This window comes from Macrosteles quadrilineatus, unplaced genomic scaffold (assembly GCF_028750875.1).
Source record: "Macrosteles quadrilineatus isolate MER2022 unplaced genomic scaffold, UCM_ALF_1.0 Scaffold_4__1_contigs__length_99947679, whole genome shotgun sequence".
NCBI classification, from domain to species: Eukaryota; Metazoa; Arthropoda; class Insecta; order Hemiptera; family Cicadellidae; genus Macrosteles; species Macrosteles quadrilineatus.
The window spans coordinates 84,966,738-84,978,999 of NW_026542597.1; the positions used below are offsets into that span (position 1 = coordinate 84,966,738).

The 12,262-nt window shown below is 36.4% G+C and overlaps 1 protein-coding gene across 3 annotated transcripts in view; it reads right to left on the bottom strand.

Annotated features, from left to right (window-relative positions):
- The window catches only part of LOC128992082 (uncharacterized), a 78,040-nt gene that overhangs the window by 51,225 nt on the left and 14,553 nt on the right, over window positions 1-12,262 (bottom strand). Inside the window, exon 1 of one of the 3 annotated variants that reach the window (XM_054415487.1) lies at window positions 1,309-1,426. The exons of the other annotated variants lie outside the window; for them this stretch is intronic. The gene's annotated coding sequence lies outside the window, so the exon portion shown is untranslated. Of the gene's footprint in view, window positions 1-1,308; window positions 1,427-12,262 lie in introns of those variants that run through there. 3 annotated transcript variants of the gene reach the window in all.

Here is a 12,262-nt window from a genome sequence, read left to right on the forward strand (position 1 = left end):
ACATTATAGAGGATTGAATAGACTGTGATACATAATGTAAATTGTATATAAATTCAAGTGGAGCGAAAAAATCTTCTTTTGAAGTTGATCGACACTGACCTACTATTTCAATGTTGCTATTTAAACGCAAACATTGATAAGATAATCTTCGTCCAGATGAACGGAATAAGTAACAAATCTCTTGTAAAAATCCTTTATCTTATAAAAAAACAAATTATTCTAATCTCAAATGTCCTTTACCGAACAATATTCGGACAGGGACTAGAACAGGACAGGGGGGGGGGGTGATTAGTGATTTTACAATATCTTAAACAGTAAAGTAATGTCAACAAAAAAGTAAAATCAGTACACTAGTTGTGTAAGCCAACCAAATAAAATTCAAGAGACCAGACTACGAAACCGTCTACCGTCTACCACTCAATTATTCCAGACAACTAATTTAAAATCAGTTTTGGCAGAAACACGCAACATCTCGTAGTATCCGAGGAGGATATAATTTAAATTCAAAGTCAACTTAGTTTATTTATGTAGTCGTACATTGGCACTCGCTTGCCAAGCGTTCGCACACACTTCTTCCAGTTATAGAAACAACGAGAAAATTTGTAAATTTTCTAAAAGTAAAATACCTTAGAAGTTATAAAGTATAAAATAACTTGAATGAAGTGAAAAAGTCTGTTAAAAAGGTTGACGAACTTCTGAAATGAAATTTAGGATGCAGGTGTTGAAAGTAAATGACGTTAGTATAAACTTTGCACAATAACTTAAATACCAGTATAAATGCATAGCTAAAAACCTAAACTAAATAGGAGTGGGCATTAACCAATAGCATATTGTATTTTTGTGGTTATTACATTTTCGATGCTTGTATGTATAATGCCGGCTTTACAGTCTTAACAACTTCAAATTTGTAGGAATAGTGTGCAAATTTCTACTAACCGTCAAATCAAAAGTTTGACTACAAGATCTACTAATAAAACAAGTACAAACATTAAATGTTAGATATAACTAGATGAAATTGTGTAAGAAACAAACGATGAGTTCTACAATTTTCAATTCAGAATATAATTTAAGCAACTTGTTTACAAATAAACTAAGAAAAAGACTATTACCCTTAACATATTTGTGGTAATTCAAATACATATATGCGTCGCAAAATGGACAAAACCAATCATAACCTCAAACCAGTTTCAAAAACAATATATTCCAAACGATACCTGATCAACCCACTTCATAATTAACAAATCAACTCAACACATAGACTTTACGACATACTTAAATAGAGTTCAAACGTCATAAAACAAAACTAACCTAATTTCAGCAAGTCTGCGTTGAAACTATGACAATCACAATCATGTCATAGGCCAAGGACAGCTGACCGGGTGACGTCACACACAGCTGATCAACGTCTCAGCTCACCTGAGCGGCAACTGAGCGAGCAGCTGCGCGGCTGTGATCAGTGTTGCCAGCATGCGGGAGATAACATTCCCCGTAGTGTAAACAAACCCGGCCCAACAACGTGCAGTTGTGGCAAAGTTAGGGAATCTTCCCTGTGATCGAAGTTGAGAGTTTGTAAATATTACGTAAACGACAACTGATGAAAGGGGTAAAATAAAACTAAAACTATCATCCCAAATAGCTTCCAATATAAAGGTAAACATCTTAAATGATACGGAACTAGCATTGACTGACAAATATGTATACTGCAATTAAATAATTCTTAAATCATGGAGTGTGTTATTTACCATAGCATGTATGCCAGAGCCTGTCTTTTGACCCTGTCTATCTGGAGACTGGCCAAGTTCGGTCAGGATACAGGTTTCATCATACAGACTATACAGGGTGATTGATATAAGTGTGCCAGCCGTTTTATTCGAAAACTATAAGAGATATCAAAAAAAGTTAAATGGTAAGTGCCTTGGATTTTTTATTAAAAAAATTGTAGTCAAGTCAAAAAAATTATTTTAGCCGCCATTTTTCCAATATGGCCGACAACTTTGATTTTTCTTATGGAACACCCTGTATTTCATGATGTATTCTGGTAGAAAATGTATTTTAAGACGATTTTATTCTTGTAATTTTTTTCATAAACCTAACCGTTTCAAAGATAATAATGGTTAAAGTTTTGAAATTTCTGCATGAGAAAGAGTTTCGATAAAGGCCTTAGCAAGCATGCCAGCTGTTTTATTCGAAAACCATTCAAAATTTCACAACTTAAACCATTATTATCTTTGAAACGGTTAGGTTTATGAAAAATATTACAAGAATAAAATCGTCTTAAAATTACATTTTCTACCAGAATACATCATGAAATACAGGGTGTTCCATAAGAAAAATCAAAGTTGGCGGCCATATTGGAAAAATGGCGGCTAAAATAATTTTTTTGACTTGACTATAATTTTTTAAATAAAAAATCCAAGGCACTTACCATTTAACTTTTTTTTATATCTCTTATGGTTTTCGAATGAAACGGCTGGCACACTTATATCAATCACCCTGTATACCTGTAGAACTATAGGGTTCACAACAGCGATTAAGGAAATTTGTCCAGTATCTTTCAAAGCTAGATACAGTACTAGATATCAACTTGATAGTATAAATAAGCTATTCTATTTAAATATGAGTATGAAACAGCTGATCAAGTCAATGAGTAACAAAGCTACACAGATCATCTCACACCATTCTACACTCATCCTTCACTCTAATCGGGTTAAAATACGCACATGGCGACCCCATCTCAAATGATGATGATAATGATATGAAAATGACGTCACAGTTTGTGTCTATTGTCTGAACCCTAGACACCCACTATTCTCACCATAAGACGTTATCTCTCAATAGACACCACGGAAGGTATACAGCAACTATAGTGACGTGATGCAGACAATGGCTTTCATCGGTAATAGCACGTTTGAAACAATTGTTCTCAACAAGTCGTTAATGACTAATATTGAATGTCGTCATCGCTATCATTGTTGTAATCGATTTCGAGAACCGCCTCCAACCATTCGGTTTGTGAAATTTTTATAAACCTACATTGATGGATTGGTAGGGATCGTTTGAATTAAGTAAGGTTTAAATTTCTTAGCTATGTGAACGACTACAGCTGTTTCATGTTGAGAATTGAACACATGATCAGGACAAAATGTCAGCTGATATTTCTAAACAAGTACAAAATCACTTTATTCCATTAACGACTTTCTCTATAATATTTTTCTTTCATTCATCCTATTTATCCGATTTAGGTGTCACCTGAAAGCTTATGATCTAGCAAAGGGTCGAATGGTAAAGGAAAAGGCAACACCTTTAGTGCTTCGCCCTCTTGGCTTTTTAAAGATCATTTTCAAATATCCAGTGATACTGACCAACTAACATTTTAATTGTGAATAGTATTTAGACAACGTATCCTTCATTTGATCGTTTAACCATGGATAAAACATATTTTCTTTTAGATTTCTCATCCTTATAGAACAGTTGAAGCCAATTTTATTGTTAGTTCTGTCTGGTGCACTGAAGAGGTTGTGTTTTGTTTTTGTGATTTCAGTCGTTTAAAACGTTCAAAAACAATAAACCGTCCCCTAGTTATATCACCAAACGGTAAAGGACAAATCATGGAACTAACCCTCATATGATAGAAACAAAATTACGTCGACACTAACGATCAGTGTGACCGAACATGAACTAGACACGAAAAAAAAGCTTCAAAATTAACAAGGGGATGATGAGTCTATTTGTGTTGGTTAGTCTGTGGTTTAAAATTTGACCTTTTGGATACTGAAGGTTTAACCACAGTCAGATTGTAAACAAAAGAAGAAATAGTTTTCAATACATTTACATGTAATTTTCAGTAAATTTGTTGTTTCACCAAACAACTGTCGGTAAAAAGGGTAATGCAATACATTGTGCCTCAGAAATAAATTTTGGGCCCTAGAGAATGCAATTTTTACACGGATCCCCTCGTTTAAGTATTGTATAACAGACAATTTTTGAGGTTAGGGTAGCACACTCTCAAACACACGTCGGGGATACTGTGGTTTCTTACTATCGTCCGGCACTGACTTATCAACTTTATGTTATCCATTCACAATTCAACGACCAACACCGGGGTCAAATAGTGAAACTATTTCTGATAAGAATGCATCCAAAAATAAACATGACCGCATAACTGACGTTCTCTTGCTATAGGTTAGGTTACTGATAACACTGACATGCTTTACTTTACATCTGTGGAAATGTTTCAAGTCCCATTGAGAAATATGAAGGAAAAAATGTAGTACAAAATAAATAACCCCCCTCCTAGGTTTGATTATTAAATATGCTTATCAAGAAATTATTTCATATATTGTAGTCCTACTACTGCAGTTTCAGATGATTTTTTTTACCCGGCGCTAGTTTGGGATTATTTTTACTTTAATTTAGACTAGACTTAGAAGTTGCACCATTATCACTAGGATAAATCGCATTGGTGATTGGCGGGATTTGAACCCGGGACCTAGGGGAGCGAAGCCTGCGCTCCACCACTCGACCAGCTTGCTCCCAAAGTCTAAAATGTAAATTATTAGAAAAAATACATACACGCAATGTTAAACTTATTCCAAAGTGAAATTAACTATTAAGAAACAGTTAATCGTCATTGGAATAATAAATTGATCTCTAAGCTCAAACAAAGTTTTCAAACGATAATTTAAAAAAAAAATGCAGACAATATAATCTTATATTTTATTATTGTATATTAAATGCGTCAAAAAGCATAGAGGATTTCTGTGGTTTTGGCCTGCAGATAAAAACATGTTGACAAATGAAATCTGTTTACATAGCAAAACCTCTCACACTTTTCTTCTCTTACAACTCTTCGTATTTTCTGTAGATCAACCATTATTTTCGTGTTTTCAACCATTGTAATCACAATTAATGGCGAAATAATCGACTTCAACATTCCACACAATACTATAAAACTGAAAATGCTACGTGAAAAAACACCGTAATAATTACATCAAGGTCAACATACACAACCCGTTACTACTTAAAAGGCGCGACGTGTCCGCCTTCCCCTACCTACACAATGCCAGGTTATCCTGTACGCTGCCAAAATAATCCATTCAGTATGCAAAGCTCGGCCCCCTAGCATCACAGGGCGATGCATCATAAAGACGACACTATCCGATGCAAAGCACGGCAGGGTGAGGTCATACAGCCTTTTGGGTATAACCTCTCTCATATGGGAAATTATATGTGATTTATTACACAGTAAAACCTCAATAACACGTCTCATGGGGAATATACAAGACTCCTTATCGAGGTTTTCAATAACATGCGATTAGGAGTAAAATTTTATGATAATGTTTATTTGAGAATTACTTACTTCTAGGATGGCTTATATCGAGGTTCTATTGTATTTCATTAATAAATAAAAAAATAAAAAATAGATGAGATTGTTTCCATTGTTGAGTATGGAACCAGAGCTATACGTTGACCTTCATTGACTTGCAAAATTTCTACGTTTTTGTATAGTTTTGACACCAAAACCTTATAAACTTATGTGTCAACTTTTATTATTGGAATAATAATCAAAATTGTGCGATAGCAAATTTCTCGTACCGGTAGCAAGTTTTCCTGTAGCTATTCCTATAGTCACCATAGTGTTCCCTCTAGATGTTAACCTGGAATTGTTTTCCGCATTACTTCAGGCTAGGTCCAAAGAGGGTCGCGGCATTATCCATTGGTGATGGGCGGGATTTGAACGCTAGACCTCGGGCACAGAATGCCAACACTCTACCACTAGACCAGCTTATTCCCTATGTGTAGTACCTTTTAGAAAAACCATAGCGGATACACCTACGCAGATCTTAAACAATCAACAACAGTAAGTAAAAAAAAAAAAAAACTAACAATAGATATGATAATATTCCAATTTCTAAGTAACGAAAGAACTCAAGAAACCCGCAATACAAATCTAACTATCTCAATTTACTTTACACAGTCTACAGGGTTTAGTCATGGTTTTGTTAATGCTTATCAGTTTAAACATTGTCGAGGAGAAAATAAGCATGACGTTAGTCTAGACAAGTATGCGGTGTGCTGAGAAGGTGCTTGCTTTCACAATGGCATAAACTAGTAGTTGAGTAGGTGTTGAAAGGTTAACTGAAGTCATGTTTACGTAGTCAATAGTGAAAACAATACCTATAGTCTGTATGACGGAACCTGTTTCCTGATGCCCCTGCCTTCTTATACCTGGAACTGACCTGTGCCATAACTTAAACCATTGGGTCAGGAGACAGGTTGCGTCATACATACTAAAGACAGTTGTGCTGTGAGCTGGGAAGGTGCTTGCTTTCACAATGCCATAAACTAGTACTTGAGTAGGTGTTGAAATGTTAAGTGAAGTCATGTTGTCTGTTGACGTACTCAAAGGTGACGACAATACTATAACAAGTGCAACTGTACGACATTGTCATCTTCATCTATAGTCTGTATGACGGAACCTGTCTCCTGATGTTCCTGCCTTCTTTTACCTGGAACGGACCTGAGCCATAACTTAAACCATTGGGTCAGGAGACAGGTTACGTCATACAACTCGTCAGGTATAGCATGACCGGTGGCCTCGGGGCCTACTGCCCTCCCTCTAACGCACCCCACCGGTCATGCTATACCTGACGAGTTACATACTATAGTCTAGACAGTTGTGCGGTCGACTGGTAAGGTTATTGCTTTACAAACATACAAACTGGGAGTTGAGTAGGTGTTAAAAGGTTAACTGAAGTCATGTTGACGTAGTCAATAGTGAAAACAAGTGCAACTGTTCGACGCTGTCATCATCTATAGTCTGTATGGCGGAACCTGTCTCCTAACCCTCCTTTTACATGGAACTGGCCTAGCTTCAGCCATTGGGTCAGGAGACAGGTTCCATCATACACACTATAGTCTAGACAAGTCTGCGGTTAACTGCTGGGAAGGACAGTTAAAAGGTTAACTGAAGTCATGTTGACGTAGTCAATAGTGAAAACAATACTGGGTACAAGTGCATCTGTAAGACACCGTCACCTTCATCTATAGTGTGTATGATGTAACCTGTTTCCCGACCATGTCTACAAGAGACTGGACCGTCTAGTAAGGCCTGGGGTAGTCCCTGGTAGACGAAGGAATGGTATTACACCATCATCTATAGTCTGTATGACGGAACCTGTCTCCTGACTCACCGTCTACCTGGGGCCATTTTGGGACTGGCACGGTACTTAAACCTTTGGCCAATCCTCAGGTAGACGGAGTTAGGTTCCATCATACAGACTATAGAAACCTGAAGAACATCAACCAAGTTGACGATGTCTTTGGAAGTCTGATTGTAGAACACACTAAATGCTTCTCATATGTACAATGTACAAAACGTGAGAAAACAGAGCTTATAACAAATGAAAGCTATTTTTAGTATACCTTCAAAAGACGTCAGTTAGTTAATCATATGTATCCAGTCTTAGTGCTACCTAAATTGGAAAATCTTAGACGAAATGTTAATTGTTCGTGTTCAACCAGTGTTGTGCTTTTACCAGTTAACATTAGCAGGGTACGTAGAAATCACAGTTACAAAGGAAATATACTGTCTAACTCTTTACATAAAATAAAACACTTGTTATTAACGTTATAAGATACGAGAGAACTGATAATTTTATTGAATCTACAGATGTTTCAATTTCTTACTTGCTTTCACCACTCTGGAAGCAACAGTTTAAGTGCACTGCAGGTGATACAATTTACAAGTCTAAACGCAGTGGTCACCCTCGATGACGTCACACGTCCGGGTCACAAGGGTCATCAGCTGACCTCACCTCCTGGGAACATCTCGAGATGACGTCATCGCTGTAACAACCTCCCGACCGGCGCCCGGCAACACGCAAAGAAAAACTCCAGAACAACGATACGATTTGCTTCCTCAATATCAATATTTTTTGTTTATAAACACTATTGGATATTGTCAATGTTGTTTTTTTTTTTTTTTTTTTAGGTTACGGTGCAATCTTTGGTCTTGTTTACTATCTAACATGGACCTTTTGTCAGATAACATCATTAGATAATCCAATGAAAAATTACATCTGGATCCAGTAAAGACCTAGTTTGGAATCGAACTAGTGACCTCCAAATTTGAAGGCATGCATAATCCACTAGGCAACCTGGTCAATTTTAAATTTTGTTGGTTGTATTGAGGTTGTATGATTAAGAAATCGAAGACAGCAAAAAGGGTTGCAAAAATTATCAAAGTAGCCTCCGCCCAATGTTCTATGAGGGCATTAACTTTGAAAATGTAGGAATTGATAAACTATGTCCAATTAGTGAAAGCTCGTGTAGTCCAAATACGCAGGACATCCTCTGTATTTGCCAAACTTATCCAAAGGAACTTCCTTGCCAAAATAAACGCTTGTAAATGTCTAACCGTTATACTTTTGCATTAATGAACATCCTTATGTAACTTGCAATTTCTTAGCAGTCACTAATACAATTCACACAATCGGTATACGTCAAAATAAAAGGGAACAGTCCAAACTGTGAAATTGTTAGTATCTAAAACCGACCTTTTGTCGGAAAGCGTCATTTATTGATACCCCAATGACATCTGGGTTCGGTACCGATCTCGCTTTAAAGCTGGAATCGAACCAGTCAACTCCAAATTTGAAGGCGAGCACAACAACAACTCTGCTACCGAGACAACTCAAAAAATTTGCTGTCAACACCTTGTAATATTACGATGTTCAATACTATTTGTGTACTAAAAGTAAACACCTGTCCACAGTGAATTTTGATTTGAAAATCGTATTCCTTAAATAGCATACACAATTTAAAGTGTACATACATTCAACTTAGGGATTAGCAAATACTATGTAGAAAAGAATAATACCCCCGCAGCAGCAAACCTGCAGACTAAGCGAATTTCCATTTGACTGATTGGATTTACACTGAAATGTCTACTTAAAAATACAACATTTATTCTTGATTTAAATAGAATTAGTTTAACAAGTACTTAGGTTTGCTGCATCAGGGAGGGTAAAACTGTTTTTTTTGTAAAATGTGAATAGTTAGTAAGAAATAAAAACATTTTCCAAATTTGATCAAAATATGTTCACAAACAAGCAAACTACAACAGTTTACTTATCCTCCATAAGAATAACATGGGAATTTTAAATTTACAATTTTTTGGAATTTTCTCCGTAACCATTAGGCGCATAATAACGCTTCAATATACTAAATTATTTGTTTTTTTAAGCTCTACAAAATGGTTTGGAAAGAAATTGCTAAATTTTATGTTTTTTGGGTCAAAAATGGGAAAAACCTATTTTTACCCCATAAAACCCCCCGTAAACCCCCGTTCCCATGGTTCGATCATGCTGGATCGCGAACTCGTTCGAATAAACGTACGTTTACACGTTTGTACCAAATTTCATCAAAATCGGATCATTTTTGCTTGAGTTATCGAGTTATAAATATATATATCGTATGTATATATATATATATATATATATATATATCAAAACGAAAAAAAAAATCGGTCCCGCGTCCAGGTCTTACCATGAGTACTACGGTAATAGCTTATTCCCTATATGAGAAATTCGCTAAAAGACAATTGTTTCAACTATTGGCTAAAAGCTTGTAACGGCCTATTAAGTGGCTAGACCTAATCTGACAATAGTACGTTTTGGCTGTCTGCTCTGACTCTATTTGTTACACTGATGTATTGCCACTATTTCCTACCATGAGCTCACTCTGGCCTGCTCTGGTACAAAATTAAACATTTGTAGACTGTTTGCGTCGTAAAAGTGCCAAGCAGTATATCAGATCAACATGCATCATCACTAAATCGGATATCAATATTATCAATTTTATTTTCGATGGGGACGCCACCTAGGTGCGTATTTAAACAAGAGTGATGGATGAGTGTAGAATGGTAGACTAAAATCAGCTGATTCTTCAGTCAGGATTTATTCCCCCAATAATAATGAACAGCTGGGTCCGGTTCGAACCATCAGCTACTGACTTTTCTCAGGATCGAACCGGCGACCTTCGGCTTATTACTCAGCTACCCAGCCAGTCTACAAGGATATTCTATCACCAGGATAAAATCTCAAATATTATGTTATCTTGCATTTTATATCCATAGACTAATGAAATCCGATTGCACTGATTCAAAAAAAAAATTATAAAATTCTAATTGATTGGGATTTCAAAAGTTTAAAGGAGAGGACAGGATTTGGAAACTCGTTGGGAGGTAGTACACCCTAGTGTTAACACCTTATACCTTTCCATGTAACCGAGACCATGCATAAAGGGTGTTACCATTGATTAAACGATTTTCTATGTGAAGCCTAATTCAGCAGCATTTTAACAGTTTTTAAGCAGTGATTCAAGTTAAGTTGCGAGTACCAGAAGTGCACCCCTTTCATTCATGGCGTAAACTATATGAAATCCATGTGTATGGTTTTCGACCCTTATCGTATACTATTTGTTGATACTTCAACGTAAGAATTGTGCCAATTTCAACCTTAGAGGATGCAAAATATATTGTCCTTGACGTTTCATCTGTACATACCTATTTTTAACATTTCTACTCTGAAACTGTAAAACTTTGAGAACTACAGCTGCGATCTAGATATCTACACAGAGTTGTAACTTCTCGTACGTGTTGTTTACCACCGCTCAGTTAACAATTTGTTTACGCATTTTTCCATGAAGCTAGTCTAGTGGGTGGACAATCAGTTTGCATCAATCAACTTTCCCCTACTCTGACAACCTACAAAGTAGTAGAAGCAGACACTAGCTATCAATCATTGAGATGGGGACGCCACATAGGTATATTTTAACCCAAATATGAGTAAAGGATGAGTGTAGAATAGTGTGAGATGATCTGTGTAGTTTTGTTACCGACTAAGATCAGCTGTTTCATTAGCCATAATCATTTATTTAAAGCTCAGGAACAGCTGGGTCCAGTTACCACCAAAGAGCTACTGACTTTTCTTACTTCCTTTACAAAACAATTTGTCTATCTGATCCACACACTTTCATATATCCCATTCAAATCGAACACACCACAATCCACGCGTGGGTTGACGATATATAACCGCAACAGTTTGGGTTGAGTCCAAAAACAATTAGGCTGGTTGTTATAGCGTTACTGAATCTAGGTTGATCACTTGGCATTCAACTTTGCCTTATTGTAAGAGTGTTTAAACTCCGATGCCCCAACCATAAAACAGGGGAGCGAGCTGGCTAGTGGTTAGAGCGCGGGACTTCGGTACCTAAGGTCCTGGGTTAAAATCCCGACAAAGCACCAATGGATTTTTATCTAACTGATAATGTCACAACCCCTAGGTCTAGCCTGAAGTAATGTGAAAAACAATCCCAGGCTCGTGACTATTAGTCTTATGTGATCGCTGTGCATAGTGTCCTAGAATAAAAACAATCTTAAAACTTAATTCATTCGCTTTTCAATCATGCATGGAACTGTGGCGTTGGATGAGTAAAATACTGGTAATTAAAATTCATTGTAATCCCTAGAACTTATTCACTTAAAGGGTTTACCGTACCTGACAACAGTTCCAAATTGTAACATAATTGTGAAAATGGATTGCCGTAACATGTAACGTTTGAATGTAACAATTTGGAACTGATGACAGGTACTGCAAAAACCATTAGTGAGTTCTTAAACTTGTACATTTTGAAAAATCTTTAATGTTAATCCAACAATCCAACTAAAACACCTGAATCCATTATTAGTGAACACAGTCAACGTCACTTTTTAATCAGACTAAAGGAAGTCCTATTTCTGTACGGTTTGCATATTTTTTGGTCCCTCGAAAAACTTTACATCTCCTAGAATAGAACCTCGATAACAAGGTCCCACATGGGGATTATTAAATAAGTCTTGTTATCAAGGTCTACTTCTTGTTTTTTGCAATAACGTGGTTGGGAATAATATAAAAAGTAGCCTAAATGTATTTGAAAATTACTCTTGTGATCAAGGACGACTTGTTATCAAGGTTTTTATTATCGAGGTTCCACTGCACTGTCACTGGCTAATTGAAATGTCAGGCATACCACGTGTTTTGATGGCAAGCGCAGGTGATATATACGTCAACTTTATAAATAGCCATGACGATTGTATGTCGACCCTTCTCTCAGCTGTTGAGTCTACTATTTGACATTTCTGATCATTCATACCTGCATACTAAATTTAATAAAAATCAGACCACGTGTAGTCTGTAGCTCTGTACACATCCACATACAG